This window comes from Ipomoea nil, unplaced genomic scaffold (genome assembly GCF_001879475.1).
Source record: "Ipomoea nil cultivar Tokyo-kokei standard unplaced genomic scaffold, Asagao_1.1 scaffold2975, whole genome shotgun sequence".
NCBI classification, from domain to species: domain Eukaryota; kingdom Viridiplantae; phylum Streptophyta; class Magnoliopsida; order Solanales; family Convolvulaceae; genus Ipomoea; species Ipomoea nil.
Window position 1 is genome coordinate 372,646 of NW_017619403.1, and position 15,288 is coordinate 387,933.

Sequence of the window (15,288 nt, forward strand, 5' to 3'; positions counted from 1 at the left end):
ATGGTGTTGATTATCCGTGCCCGGAACTTGGTCGGGAGGCCGACCCCTACCTTCACGACCCGGTCGGGTCGGCTGAGGTCGAGGATGACCTCCTCTGTCTCGACCACGGGCTCGGCCCGAGGTCGACCTTCCTCCTCTCGAAATGCCTTCTCGGCGATGGTATGTACCTGGAGGTCCTTTTGAACAATCTGGCGGCACGCCTTCAAGTAGCAGCTGCGGCACAGGTGCTCCATGGAAATTACGCACCTGAGGTCTTCTAGGGCGGGTCGACCGAGTATGATGTTGTGGGCGCAGCTGATTTTCACGACTAAGAACTCGACTTCCCACCTCCTGGTGTGAGGAGGGGTGCCTATCTCCACCTCCAAATTGATCGACCCCTCCGTTTCAATTGAGTCCCTCGTGAACCCAGACAGGGGGGTCCGTATCTGCTCCAGCTGTTCTCTTGAGAGTCCTAGCTGGGTGAAAGTGTCGTAGTACATGACGTTCACCGAGCTACCCGTGTCTACGAGCACCCGGTGCACCACCACGTTGTTGATGTCCAGCTTGACCACCAGGGCGTCTCGGTGGGGGAGGGACCCATCTGGAAGGTCGGCGTCGGTGAACGTGATGGGCTCCCTCTTTGGCTTCTTCTCGTGGGGGGAACGTGTGACCTCCCCCACGTACAAGCTCCTCGCCCACCTCTTCCGCTCGGCTGGCGAGTCCCCTCCCTTGGGCCCCCTTAAGATGACGTAGATGGCCCGTTTCTTCGGGGGCTGGGAGTCCTCCGTCGTCTTCTCCTCCTCCTCGGAGCTGTGGTCGTGGTGGTCCCTCTTGCGGGGAGGAGCCGAGGTGGATGGCGCCTGGCCACTCCCCTTCCGCCATACGTTGCCCTGCTTCTGGCCCTGGGCCTGTTCCTGTGCCTGGCCGGGCTTCTTAATGAATTGGCCAAGGTAGCCCATTTGGATGAGCTGCTCGATTTGTCTTTTTAGGAGGATGCATTCGTCTGTATCGTGTCCTTTCTGCCGGTGGAACCTCACGTACTTGTTGGGGTCCCCCCTCGCCGATATCTTCATGCACTCCTCCTTCGGGAATACCACGATTCCCTGGTCCTCCGCGTGCGCCAAGATAGTACCCACAGATTGTGTCAGCGGGTGAGATAGCGTGTGGGGTTCATCTTGGGCCTCTCAGCGTACTCACGTCGGTGTGGTCGGGGCACCTTGCGCTCCTCCTGGGGTGCCTTGTCTTTTCAACCTCTTCCTTCTTCCTGCTCCTTCTTCCTCTTCTCGGCAGCCTCGGCGTCAGCGTACCTCGCTGCCTTGTCCATCAGGTCGGTGTAGGTCCTGGGGGGGGGGGGGGTACCTGATGAGGTCCTGGTGAAAAGCGCCCGACCTCAAGTTGTTCTGGAAAATTACCATGGCCGACTTCGCATCAAAGTCGCCCCCATGGCCTCTTTTTTCCACTTGCTGAGGTACTCGGCTAGTGATTCCGAGCTCCCCTGCTTCAAATCACACAGGTCGGCAATTTGCTTCTTCTGCTATATGCTGGTGGCGAAATGGGATAGGAACTGCCGGGAGAGGTCCGCAAAGGTGGAGATGGACCCCGCCGGGAGGGATCCGAACCAATCATGCGCCTGCCCGTCCAAGGTGGCGAAGACCCCCTACACAGGATGGCGTCCGTTGCCTCGGTGATCATCATGGCGGCTCTGTACCTAGTCAGGTGTGCCCGTGGGTCTGTGGTCCCCGAGTACGCTTTAATGGTGAGAAAACGAAAATCTCGAGGTAAGGGCTCCTCCATGATGGCGTTTGCGAACGGGGAGGATGATAAGTGCATAATTGTTCATATTTATACCCATGTCTACCCCATATTTAGCCTTGTTTTTCTTATGAAGTGTCACAATGTTGTTCAAAATGATCTTTATTTGTTCATTTGATCCATTATGCACAATTCATTATCTTTGAGTAGAAATGAAGGATTTTAGATCATGTTGGATGCATTTGGAGTCAAGGGGAGCCAATGTGAAGCTAAGGAGATGGATGCAACACTTCCAAAGGAGCCAAAGAGTGATGTTTTCAATGGTGTTGATCATATGGACAAATTAAACCAAAGGAAAAAGTGGAACAAGTGTCAACAAGTTGAAATTCTCGCATGGTTTGGCCACTGTTCTGTTTTTGGGGCATATCTCGGTCTAGAAATATCCAATTTATGTGATTCTTGTCCCATTGGAAAGATGGGACAAGAATACTCAAAGAGCTACAACTCATATTCAGACATCAAAGCCTAAAAAGGAAGCCACAGGGGTCGAAATTATCCTTGAAGTTGAAGTTCCAAACTTACAATTCAAAACTGACCACTGTTTGGTTTTTTGGACCATATATCAGCCTAGGAATGTCCAAATGAAGTGATTCTTGCGCCATTGGAAATATAACTTGAAGGGCTACAACTTTTATTCAAGCACCAAATGCTAATTCAAACATTTAGAAGGTAAAAAATGACCTAGAAGACAGACTCAGTGCACAGGCAGTGCACACTGCCTTGTGGCCACGGGTCTGGCCACGCCCGTGGCCACACCCGTGGCCACTGGGCAGTGTAAACTGCCTTTCTGGCCACAGGTGTGGCCAAGGGCGTGGCCACACCCGTGGCCAGCCCTCTGCAACTTTATATACTGCGTTTTTCACTCATTTTAGCTCGGTTTTTGACCCATGGTTGAGCCCTAGCTTCTCCCTTTCATTCTCCTTCATATTTTTAGGTTAGATTAGGCTTAGATTTATGTTTCCTAACACTTTTGAAGCTTGTAATCTTGGATTTGAAGCTTGGATTCCAACATTTGAAGATTCTTCTTCCATTTTCAATACATAAGTTCTTCTTCCTTTTATCTCTTTATTTTGCAAGATTTATGTTTCATGCTTATGTTTTTGAGTTCTTTATGCTATTTAATCATGAGTAGTTAGTTTTTGGACTTGAGTTAGGGTTGTATTATCTATCTTGATACTTGATTTGTGATTATTGCAAAAAAGGGGAAGAACACCGACCTAGGGTTCATGTGTTTGTGAATGTTTTGTATTTATATCTTGTTAATGTTTGATGTACACATCCATTAGCTTGTTTTTGGAGGATTCCTTGCCTCAACGAGAGTTGGGTGATGAATCCAAGCCACCCCTTGCATAGACCCGATTTCTTCCTACGAAAATAGGGGAAATTGGGGGCTTTAGATGCTTTGTGTGCTTGATGGACTTGGAATTGATTCACCACGAAAGTGGGGCAATTCCTTGTTCTAATCCTTGTTTATTAATCATGAGAATGGTTCGTAGACTAGGATACCTACGTGCATTCCCGCTTGATTCCTTGGTTACTTGTTCTCCCTAATCCCTTAGGTTGTTAAAGCATCTAGATGATAATGCTCCCTAGCTTGAGTCCTATTTCTTTATTTCGTGTTTACATCTTGTTAATATGTGTTTGTGTTACTTTGTTTAGTTACCGTAGCCTCAATCTCGCTATGATTTGTTTAGCTTCTTGTTGATTTCCTTATGCTAGTGTCTAGTTTCTTGTGATTGCATATTGCGTGCCATAACCCCCAATCCCCTGAGGACGACATAACACACCCGAGCTCACATCTTATTTTTGCTACATCAGAGGACAACACATCCTGGGGCTCTGGAGATCCGTCCCTCTCGTCGACTTTCTTTTGGAGATCATCCATCCTCCTCCGCAGCTGCTCGACCTCTGCCCGATGGGAGCTCGGAGCTCTACCATTCGTTTCCCCTGATCGTTCGACCCGGGAGGCCTGTGCACGTCGAGGTGGTACTCGGGTCCCCCGTCCTGGTGACCTCCGGGAGGCTGATTGTCGTCGTGCCTGCCTGCGTGAGCAAGATTCTGCTGGTGGAGGCTCATTAGCGGCAGGCCTCGGGCCCAACCTCTCTCGGGCTGGCACCTGGCTGCCCAACCTCTCCGTGGCGGGCCTGGTCTGGTTTGACCTCCTTCCGTCGTCCTCCTGACGTCGGTCGCGTCGTGAGTCCCCTCCTCCCCGTGTGTTCGTCCGGCGGGGTGAATTGACCTCCCCCTGGGTGACAGGTGCCTGGGGCGGTCGGGTGCTTAGACCGCTGCGCCCCCAGGTGGGAGGGGAGGTTGGGGAGGTGCAAGCAACCTTCGGTTGACGCCTGGGCAGGTATACGCGCCCGGAGGTCCGCCACGACTCGGGCCAACCCTGTGGATGCTTGTTCGAAAACCGCCATCCCCTCCCGGATAAGGTCCAGGTCCTGAACAGGGGGGGCGGGCGGTGGAGCTCCGCCACTGCGGGGGTTGGTGAGCTGGGCCCTCAGATCTCCCTCCGACCTGGTGGCGGCGGCCGGTTGGATGCTGAGGGCGGGGGCCCCGTTGGGGCCGTTCCCGTTCGCGACGAGCTGGGTGTCGCGGGAACCGTTGGTGTGGTGAGAGTTGGATCTCGATCTCTTCATCGCTGTGGATGAATGATAATGGGGAGAGCGCTTAAGCTTGTACAGCAGCTCTCAACAAGAGCACCAATGATGGATTTAATTAACCTGAGGTGGACCTGAATCAATAAATCATGATAAGAATGTAATATAATAAATAATAAATGAAATATAGAACGATGTCGTAAATGTCGCTAGGGACCGTATATTATATTAATTGTCGTTGTATTTGGCTATTACAGAGATTCGATAGACAAAGTGTGTAATAATCGTATAACATAGAATGAATTGCCCTTTGTTAGGACAAGGAGGGGTTTTTTATACAAACTAACCCCCCAACCGCCTCCCCCTAAATCGGGGGGTGGTTAGATCTCACTTTGACCGGGCTCGGGCGGACCGGGTCGGGTCCTGAGCTCGGGTGGTGCCGAGCTCGGGTAGGACCGAGCTCCCCGACCCGAGCTCCATGTAGGTCGGCTCGGGTCGGGGCACCTCCATGGTGCTCCGGGTCCATGTTGGTCTTGGGCACTTCCATGGTGCTCCGGGTCCGCGTTGCTCTCAGGCACCTCCATGGTGCCCCGGGTCCGTGTTGCTCTTGGGCACCTCTGTGGTGCCCCGGGTCCTTGTTGCTCTTGGGCACCTCCGTGGTGCCCCGGGTCCGCGTTGCTCTCGGGCACCTCCATGGTGCCCCGGGTCCGTGTTGCTCTTGGGCACATCCGTGGTGCCCCGGATCCGTGTTGCTCTTGAGCTCCACCATGGTACCCCGGGTCCATGTTGCTATCCCGGGTCGGGTCGTGGGTATAATATATCCATCAATAAGGATTATGAATTAAACTCGCTTGTCCAATGTCCAATATAAACAGTAAATGGATGAAAAATATACTTGAATAAAAATGTAATATATATCAAATTTTCGTCGTATCATTCAAGAGAAAACAATATAGTTTTAGGGGATAAAAAACATTATTTTGAAAAATTATTTAGGGTAAAATGTTTTTTTTTTTTTAAACCATACAGGTTTAATTGAAAAAAAAAAGATTATTCCAAAAAAAAAAATTTAAGGGCTGAATAATTTAGAAGTTTAATCGGACTCTGGTGGTAGGGGCATTGATTATTTAGGCTGAAAAAAATTGAAAAAGTATAGAACAAATACTACTTTGTAAATAATTGTGAGTGTTTCAAACAAAAAATAGGTGAAGAATAACATAGTTTTGTAGAAAAAGTATTATTTTGAAAATCCATAAAGTTTTAATTAAAAAGTATCGTGACATTTTTATAAATATGTAAAAAAAAAAAAAAAAAAAAAAAAGGTAAAATGAAATTTTCAATCCATTTTGTGATTAATTTTGACTCTTATTAGTTTTGTATGTAGATGTCAACTACAGACACATTAACAAGCACATAATATGTTAATTGCAGACATATAATATGCAATTAACATATTATATGTTCAGTTTATTTATAAACACATAATTTTTGAACCAAGGTCTATAATGCAAAGTAGATCATGATCCATGGTATAACAATTGTGTGTCAACGGCAAATTATTGGTTCACACAGTGTTGTATGGACCATAATAAAAAGTACATTTTTAATATACTAAAAGTACATTATTCGTGTACTGAATGTACATTATACGAAATAATGTACTTTTCCTGAATATAATGTACATTTTTAATATACTAAAAGTACATTATTTGTGTACTGAATATACATTATTTGATAGTATAGTCTACATAGCTATGTGGACCATGATCCACACAATAATGATTGGTGTGTCAACCTCTTGGGCTATTGTATATATGTATTTGTTCAGGCAATTGTTATGTCGTGGAACCATGTCCACTTTGCAAGATGGACACAGTTCCAATACGACGCCGTTTAGTATTTTTGGAGTAACGGTGCCGAAAGTGACACCGTTTTCCTCTACCCCCACCGTTTTCCTCTACCAATCAAATTTTTTTTTTTTTTTTTTTTTTTTTTTTTTTTGTCAAAACAACTCAGCAAAACGTTGTGAATATATAGATCAAGAATAATGAATATAGAGTTATAAAATTATGAACATAGAGTTCTATAATTATAACATAAGAGTTCTGTAATCTAAAAACATAATAAGTGTGAATGAAAGTTATACCCCTCATTTATGTCCGTTTTTTCCGTTAAGTATTTTTGTACATTATGTTATAAAGGTTGTACATTAAAATATTTTGGACAAACATACCCCTACCGTTATAACTTCCGTTTATTGTTACCATGCACATTCATCCACCATATATTTTCTTATCTTCTTCATTAATAATAATATATACACATTATATATTTGAGTTATATGTTAATTATTACCTAAAATATAAATATCAAATTTATAAAAATGATTTACATTATTATTATTATTATTTAGAATAATTTAAAAATCTAAAATCTAAATAAATTTAAAATTTTAATATAATGTATTAATATTGGGCACCTATTTTTTGCGCATCGCGGATAAAAAAATACTAGTTGTGAATATAAAGTTTAATAATTGTGAATATGGAGTTCAAAAATTATGCACATAAAATTCAGTAATTATGAACATAGACTACCTGATGACAAACGCCGTTAACGACAAAAAAAAACATATTTTTTTTTTATTGACACGACGTCATTTTCCACCAAAATGACGCCGTTTTGGAACCGCGGTGGACACGGTTCCACAGCATAATTTGCCTTGTTCAGGCTGTTGGGCCTCCCAAACAATAGGCTGGGGTATATATATTGTAGTGTGATCGGTGTACTTAATCTTTTTAGTTTTCTACCAAACTTAATTTGCAGTTATGGTTGGTTCAAGTTTAGCAATTCAAGTGCTGATCATAAGAGACAAATAACTATACCTGAAACCATGATTGAGGAAGTACAAGGTAGAGGAAGAACATGATGATATGAGAGAACAGGGGCGGAGCCAGGATTTGTTGGTGCGGAGGGTCAATATTAATTTAAAAGAGAATAACGGTAAACTGAGAATAATTAACTCTATAACTTGATGGTAAAACTTCTCTACCAACTTGCAAACGTCATCAATTTTGAATGATATACGCATCTCTTTTGGATCTAACGATAAACTGAGAATAATTAACTCCATTGTTTTACCATCAAACCTATTGTTCAACTCTTGTAACTGAGAATTAATCGCGGTATTAAAAATATCAAATTTGTAATGATGCCCAATTGTTAATTCATCTTGTTGATGCATATACCTCCTCTTCTTGCAATATATTGAGTATCAAAATTTGACACAATTATGTTGACAGTTTCACAAAAAGACTTCACACTTGCAACTAATTCATCCCATCCACTATCTCTTAAATTTTGAATAAGCAACTTATTAGATGACACAAGATGCATTGCAATCAATAGTAAAACTGTTCATTATTATGAGTATATAGTTCAAAAATTATGAATATATAATTGTGAACATATAATTTTGTAATTATGAATATATAGATCAATATTGTGAATATGAAGTTCAAAAATTATGAAATATAGCTTTATAATTATGAACATATAATTCAGTAATTATGAACATAAAGTTCTGTAATTGTGAATATAGAGTTCAATAATTATGAATATAAAGTTCAAAAATTATAAATATATAGCTTTATAATTATGAACATATAGTTCAGTAATTATGAACATAGAACCGTGTCTACCTTGCAAGATGGACATAATTCCACAGCATAACGATTGATTCTTTGGTGAAGGGGGCCAATAAAATAATAATATACTATAATATTTTTTTGGGGAAGGGGGGGCCAAGGGCCCAAGATGCCCAGTTAAAAAATCCTCTAAAGTAATATGTTTGCCAATATTAGTATTATTAATTATTTTTTTTTTTTGGGAGGAGGGGGGCCAAGGCCCCTGCAGTAACAATGTGCCTCCGCCCCTGTGAGAGAATGAAAATATCTGAAGATTGGAAAGATTTGTGCCACACTCTTGCATCTGAAATGCATTTGTTACAAAGGCTCGATGGTGTTTTAAAAGATGTTGATGGTTTAATCGATGAAGAAAATGATCTTGATTCAAAAAAACTCGGTGAACATACTATAAGTTGTTTTCTTTCTTCGCCTTCGTCCTCATTGAAGACTATGATGAATAAGAAGACTCATTGTGGACAATTAACATACATATTAGTTAATTTTTTGGATAAAAGTATTTTCATATCATCATTTTGGATATTATGATTGCCCCGACACATAACACAATGATTGAAAGCTAAGGTTGAGTGTAAGTATATTGAATTTAGTGACCCACCAAATATTCGAGTTTGAATCCTCAAAGGGAGAGGATCTTAACCTTGGGACAAAAAGCTAAGCAAGCACTAAGACTCTTATATAAGTTTAACATAAGTTATCACACCATTAAAATCGTAATTTATGAAGTTACTCAGACTCTTATATAAGTGTAACATAAGTTTATAAACAGTTTAATTATTGCAATTGGTGTGTGTATAGTCTTAGATGTAAAAAAAATAATGAAATAAATTTACATAGATGTTTTATCAAGAGTTTTAGTTTTAAATAATTGTATTAATAGCGATTTTATTCATAGTTGTCAAAATAAATCGTTACACAAAGATAAATTACATTTTTTTTTTTTGAAAGTCAAAGATAAATTACATAATATTGAAATATTTTAATTCTTTTTCGTCTAAAATGTAATAGTATTTGTAGATTATTATTAACTATTTGAGTGGATTATTATACTCAACAACACCTATGCTTTAAAAATACTGTCAAAGTGGGTCAGCACATACCACTGAAGACTTAATTTTGGCAGGCTTTTTTGGGCCAACTTGTCAGGCCCGCAGGCTAGGGTTCATGCAACCCGAACTCTAGCCCACCCCACACGAGTTGGCAGCCCTGCAGGTTGGCTCGTGGGTAGACAATTTTTTTTCTAAAAAATTAAAAAAATTGCCCAGAAAATCAACTTCATCAACTTCCAATTTCCTCGATTAATAAAAGCAAAGGCATGTGAGACAAAAATTTAATATTCCTTTTTCAAATGATGTGTTGGACTTAGCTTTATCTTCATTAAATATTCTTCACTCTGGATTAATTGATTAAGGACTGTTTATTGAGATTTAGCGAATGTTGGTGACTTGGGCCAGACCCATTAGGCCCGCTCTTTCGCGGGTCATCTTTTTTGTGGCCCTAATTCGCCCCACCACGGGACCGGTGCAGGTCAGCCCGCGAGCTTCAGCCCAATTTGACAGCGGTACTTAAAATGAGTAGTTATGTTGTGCATCCGTATGCACCATGCATGGTGCATACGGATGCAAAAACGACGTCGTTTTATTAAAAACGCGCGTCTCCCCTTAAAAAAAAAAAAATTCAGGTTCGATTCCCAGCAACAACATTATGTTGTTCATTTATTCTGGAATTTTAGTTCATAGATTATGGAATTTTAGTTCATTGATTCTGGAATTATAGTTCATCGATTATGGAATTGTAGTTCATCGATTCTGAAATTTTAGTTCATAGATTCTGGAATTTCAGTTTATTCATTCTGAAATTTTTAGTTCATAGATTAGATTCTAGAATTTTAGTTCATAGATTCTGGAATTATAGTTCATCGATTATGAAATTATAGTTCATTGATTCTGAAATTTTAGTTCATGTGTTGTTGCTGAGAATCGAACCTGAAATTTTTTTTTCTAAGGGAAGACGCGCGTTTTTAATAAAACGACGTCGTTTTTGCATCCGTATGCACCATGCATGGTGCATACGGATACACAGCATAATTTGCCACTTAAAATGGGTAGCACATGGAAATTGTAATAGCATGAGGGCATTCATCCAGAATGGTTACTTAGAGGCTTTAACCATGCAATTCAGAGGAGTGGTCTTCGTGAGCTGGTGTTTGAAGGGTATCAATTCACCTGGGAAAGGGGAAGGGGGACTCCGAATTGGGTGGAGGAGAAGCTTGACAGAGTTTTGGCTTCTGATCCTTGGTTTGAGATTTTTGGTAGAGCACGTGCCTTCTCCGAAGTGGTTCCATCGAGTGACCATATCCCACTTTTTGTCCTGCCTATTCCTACTGCCAGAAGGTACCGGGTCAAAAGGTTTCGTTTTGAGAATATTTGGATTAAGGAAAGTGGTTGCAGAGAACTGATGTGGTCTTTGTGGGAAGAGTCCAGAGGGAACGATATCTCAGTTCGACTCGAAAGATGTAGCAAAGCTTTGTGGAGATGGGGGAAAGATCTTACTAAGGATTTTAATTCTAGAATCGAAGAATCTAGGAAGCAGATGGAGTTCTTGAGAGGTAAATATGATCAGCGAAGCATCCTGGCTTTCCGTGAAGCCCAAAAAAATTACTTGTCCACTTTGAAGCAACAAAGTGATTTCTGGAGGCAAAGAGCCAAGGTCTCGTGGTATAAAGAGGGTGACGCTAACACGAAGTTTTTTCACAATGTTGTTCGGGGGAGAAGGAAGACCAACTCTATTCAAAAATTGCAGGATGATAGGGGTGTTTGGAGACACAAGGGACCGGAGCTGCATAGCCTCATCAATACATACTTCATGAATCTGTTTGCAAGCAATTCTGGAGATCCGAATTTGGTTACTGATTGTATTAATCCAAGGGTATCATCAGCCCAGAATTCTGCGTTGATGCGCAGAGTAGCACTGGAGGAGGTTAAACAAGCCGTTTTTAGCATGCAACAAGACAAGTCACCGGGGCCCGACGGCTTTAATCCGGGGTTTTTTCAAGCGTATTGGGACATTCTTGGAAACGATCTGTTGTATCTCTGCAATACTGTGTTTGCAACAGGAACTCTGCCCGAGGGTATTAATCACTCCCATATTGTTCTTATTCCAAAAAAGAACAACCCGGAAAGGATGGGAGACTTAAGACCGATCGCTCTTTGCAATGTCACGTATAAAATCATTTCCAAAGTCATTGCAAATCGTCTCAAGCCCCTCCTTAATTCTCTAGTGTCCGAGAATCAATGTGCGTTTGTCCCCCAAAGGTTGATAACGGATAACATAATGCTGGCCTTTGAGACACAACATTTTCTGAAGAGGAAGACGCAAGGGAGAGAGGGGTATGCAGCAATCAAAGTTGACATCTCCAAAGCATATGATAGAGTTGAATGGTCTCTACTCAAAGCTCTATTGCTAAAAATGGGGTTTGCTGATAAATGGGTTAGCATGGTAATTCATTGTGTGTCTACTGTATCCTACAGTGTTCTACATGAGGGTGACGAACTGAATACTATTGTCCCTAGCAGGGGCCTTCGGCAGGGAGATCCTCTCTCTCCGTACCTCTTTATTCTGCTTGCAGAAGGTTTAAGCGCTATGATCAGTAATCTGGAAACCAGAGGCATTATACACGGCATTGCAATTGCTAAGGAAGCCCCGAGGATATCGCACCTCTTCTTCGCGGACGACAGTTTCTTTTTTATTAAAGCTAATCAGCATGAGATTTCTGCCCTTAAGGAGGTTCTGGAGAGTTATGGGAAAGCTTCAGGCCAAATCATAAACTATGAGAAATCTGCAGTTTCTTTTAGTGCAAATGTCAGCCAGAATATGAGGAATATTGTCATGAATATCTTGCAGGTTAGCACTGATGGTGTGGAAGGAAATTACCTTGGGCTCCCAGCCGTCATTGGTAGAAACAAAAGGAGCATTCTTAATTTCATCAAGGATCGTATTATCAAGAGAATGCAAGGTTGGACCAACAGGTTTCTCACTAGAGCAGGTAGGGAGGTGTTACTAAAGAACGTCATTCAAGCAATTCCACTGCATGCTATGAGTCTGTTTCTCCTACCCAAAGGGCTTCTTAATGAAATTGAAAGGGTCATGAACTCGTTTTGGTGGAGGGGTGTTAGTGATGGTAGGCGTGGCATCAACTGGAAGAAATGGGATCATCTGACTATTCCAAAAGTTTGGGGTGGCCTTAATTTCAGAAATCTAAGGAATTTTAACTTGGCTATGATATCTAAACAGACTTGGAGATTGCTACAGAATCCTTCTTCACTTGTAGCAAGAGTTTACAAAGCCAAGTATTATCCTAATTGTTCTCTTCTAGCAGCAAAGAAAGGTGGCAGCCCATCTTTCATTTGGAGCAGCATACTTGAAACCCAGGAGGTGATCAATAACAATTGCAGGTGGAGGATTGGAGATGGCTCTTCAGTCCGTATTTGGGGGAATAAATGGCTGCCAAGTCAATCAGATCCTAAAGTTCACTCGCCACCTTTTCCCCTTCTTGAAAATGCTCCAGTATCTACTCTGTTTAGGGAAGATAACTCCGGGTGGGACGAAGGCATCATCCGTGATATATTTGAGGAACGGGACGCAATTCTTATCTTGAGTATTCCTCTCCCTCTAACAAGGAGAAACGATAGTTTGATATGGAATGACGGCCAGAAAGGTGTTTTCTCTGTTAAAGGTTGCTATAAGGCACTGTCTCCTCATCTGGATCCTAACCAAAGGAAGAAGTGGACGTGTATTTGGAAGCTCAACTTGCCCAGGAAAATCAAAGTGTTTGTCTGGCAAGCTTGCAACGACTGCCTCCCTACTGCAGACTGCCTGCGTGTCAGGCGCGTGGATTGTCAATCAACATGCCACATGTGTCTCTCATCTGAGGAAACCACGGCTCATCTCTTTACAGGATGCTCTTTTGCGATGGAGTGCTGGAGCCTCACGGGGCTAACAATCAATTCTGGTCTATTTGCCTCGTTTGCACAATGGGTGGACTTTCATACTGCATCTTTGGATAAGGATCAATGTTGTCTGCTGCTTATGGTTTGCTGGAAGATCTGGCTTGCAAGAAATGACAAATTATGGAATCACAAATCCACCTCTAGTAGGAATCTTGTTGAAGGCGTCAAACTGTTTCTCGCTGATTGGACATCCACCTTTGAGAGCACCTCCATTCTCCCTAGAACAATCACGACTCCAGTTCAGAAATGGGAATTACCGCCGCCGGGCTATCTAAAAATTAATACCGACGCGGCAGTTGATACAAGCAGGAGCCGGGCAGGTTGGGGCTGGGTACTAAGGGACGATCATGGGCATTTCTTGGCAGCTGCTTGCATCCCAGGCAGTGGAGTTCCATCACCAATGGAGGCGGAAGCCTTGGCAATTAGGGAAGCTTTAAGTTGGATCAAGAAGAAGGGGATCAACCATGTTCGTGTTGAATGTGATGCACTTCAAATTATCCAGAGTTTGAACCATGTTCTTAGTGTGTCTTCTTGCGATCTTGTCCTTCTTGATGTAAAAGATTTGCTTCGTTCACTTAACGACGTAGCTATCTATCATGTTTGTCGTACTGCGAACAGTGTTGCCCACTACTTAGCTAGGGAAGCCTGTTCTATGTCTGTGCGTCAGGAGTGGATATCATCCCCTCCGTCTTTTATTGTTAATCATCTTTATGCCGATTTGAATTAATGAAAGTTGAGTTTGTTTTCAAAAAAAAAAAAAAAAAAAAAAAAAAAATAGCATGAGGGCATTTTCGTCTAGGAAAAATCAAAAGTCAAACATCTTCACTTCCTCAGCAGTGTACAACTTTTCGATACATAGACACAGGTACAATTTAGGGGTACCAATGCTTCTTCCTCATTCATTTAAGCTCTGACTCACACGCATGCACATGTCCATCCTATGCTCTAGATGCTTACATCTTTGTCACTTATTAAATTTGAAAAATGATACATATTTTTAGGAGTGATGTACGTGGTTGATTGTTAAGGTCAAATGATTTGCGTTTTAGGTTGCATATGGCATCTGATATTGGATTCGGCACAAGTTGTGCCACTCCGATCATATAATTACATTAGCAGTCAAATGTATTTTTTTATTTAAAAAAAAATCTCAATCGTTATTTAAAGATGTATTTAAAGGTGTGTTCCAGGTGTAAACCAATTTTGGGTGAAGCTCACCTTAGCTTGTCACTCTAAAGGTGTGCTTTGGTGTAAACCAACAAAAATGTCAATAAACAACGTATGTAACTCTCACATAAAATCAAATTTGAAATCTTGGAGTTGAGAACAATGTCTAACTAACATTGAGTTAGTGTCGATTCACCATGTCAAGAAGTCAGCGAACCCGGTGGCTCATGTCTTAGCACGGACAACTGGTTCAAGGTCTGTCTTAGAGTCGTGGAGGTCTGTTCCACCGGCCTGTATTGCTCAGCAGATTTAATGATTATCAGTTCAAAAAAAAACAGAGAATTAAATGCTTCTTCAATTCTATAATTAGTTAATTAAAAGATGTCACATCACATTTAAAAATATTTCTACTTGCAGAAAATATAATAACCAGCATTGCTCATTAAACTTATCATGTGAACCTTTTTTAAAATAATCTGTTATCATGACAATGATACTATAAAGAATTGAATGGATGCCAAATGGTTAGAGGAAAATGTTAAGAGGCAGTACAAAAGTTTGACAAAACTCAAAGCTAAGTTAGTAGTCAAATGGTTTCCACACACTCCAAATGTCAAAAGTACTCACTAAGTCAACTCTAATCCCTTACTAACTTGTAATTTAATAGTCATGGAATCTGCCTATAATTGATACCATCAACTAATGGCTATTGTCATTTGTCAATAAGCTAAGATAAATTAAAATAAACAATTCAAAATACAAATAGGGAAATAGGAAAAGAGGGTTTTTTTTTTTTTTTTTTTTGTTTTTTTGTTTTTTTGTTTTTTTTTGCCTCAGCCTATCATTGAAACAAGACTTCCAGGGTGATCCTTGAACCATTAAGCTAAGCCTCAAGGGCTAGAGAGGGTTATTTTGTTGTATACATGAGTGCTAACAAACAAAACTAGACATATTCCTATGACTTTGATTTATTGACCACATACATACAATACCACAACGTTAATTACCTTCCATATA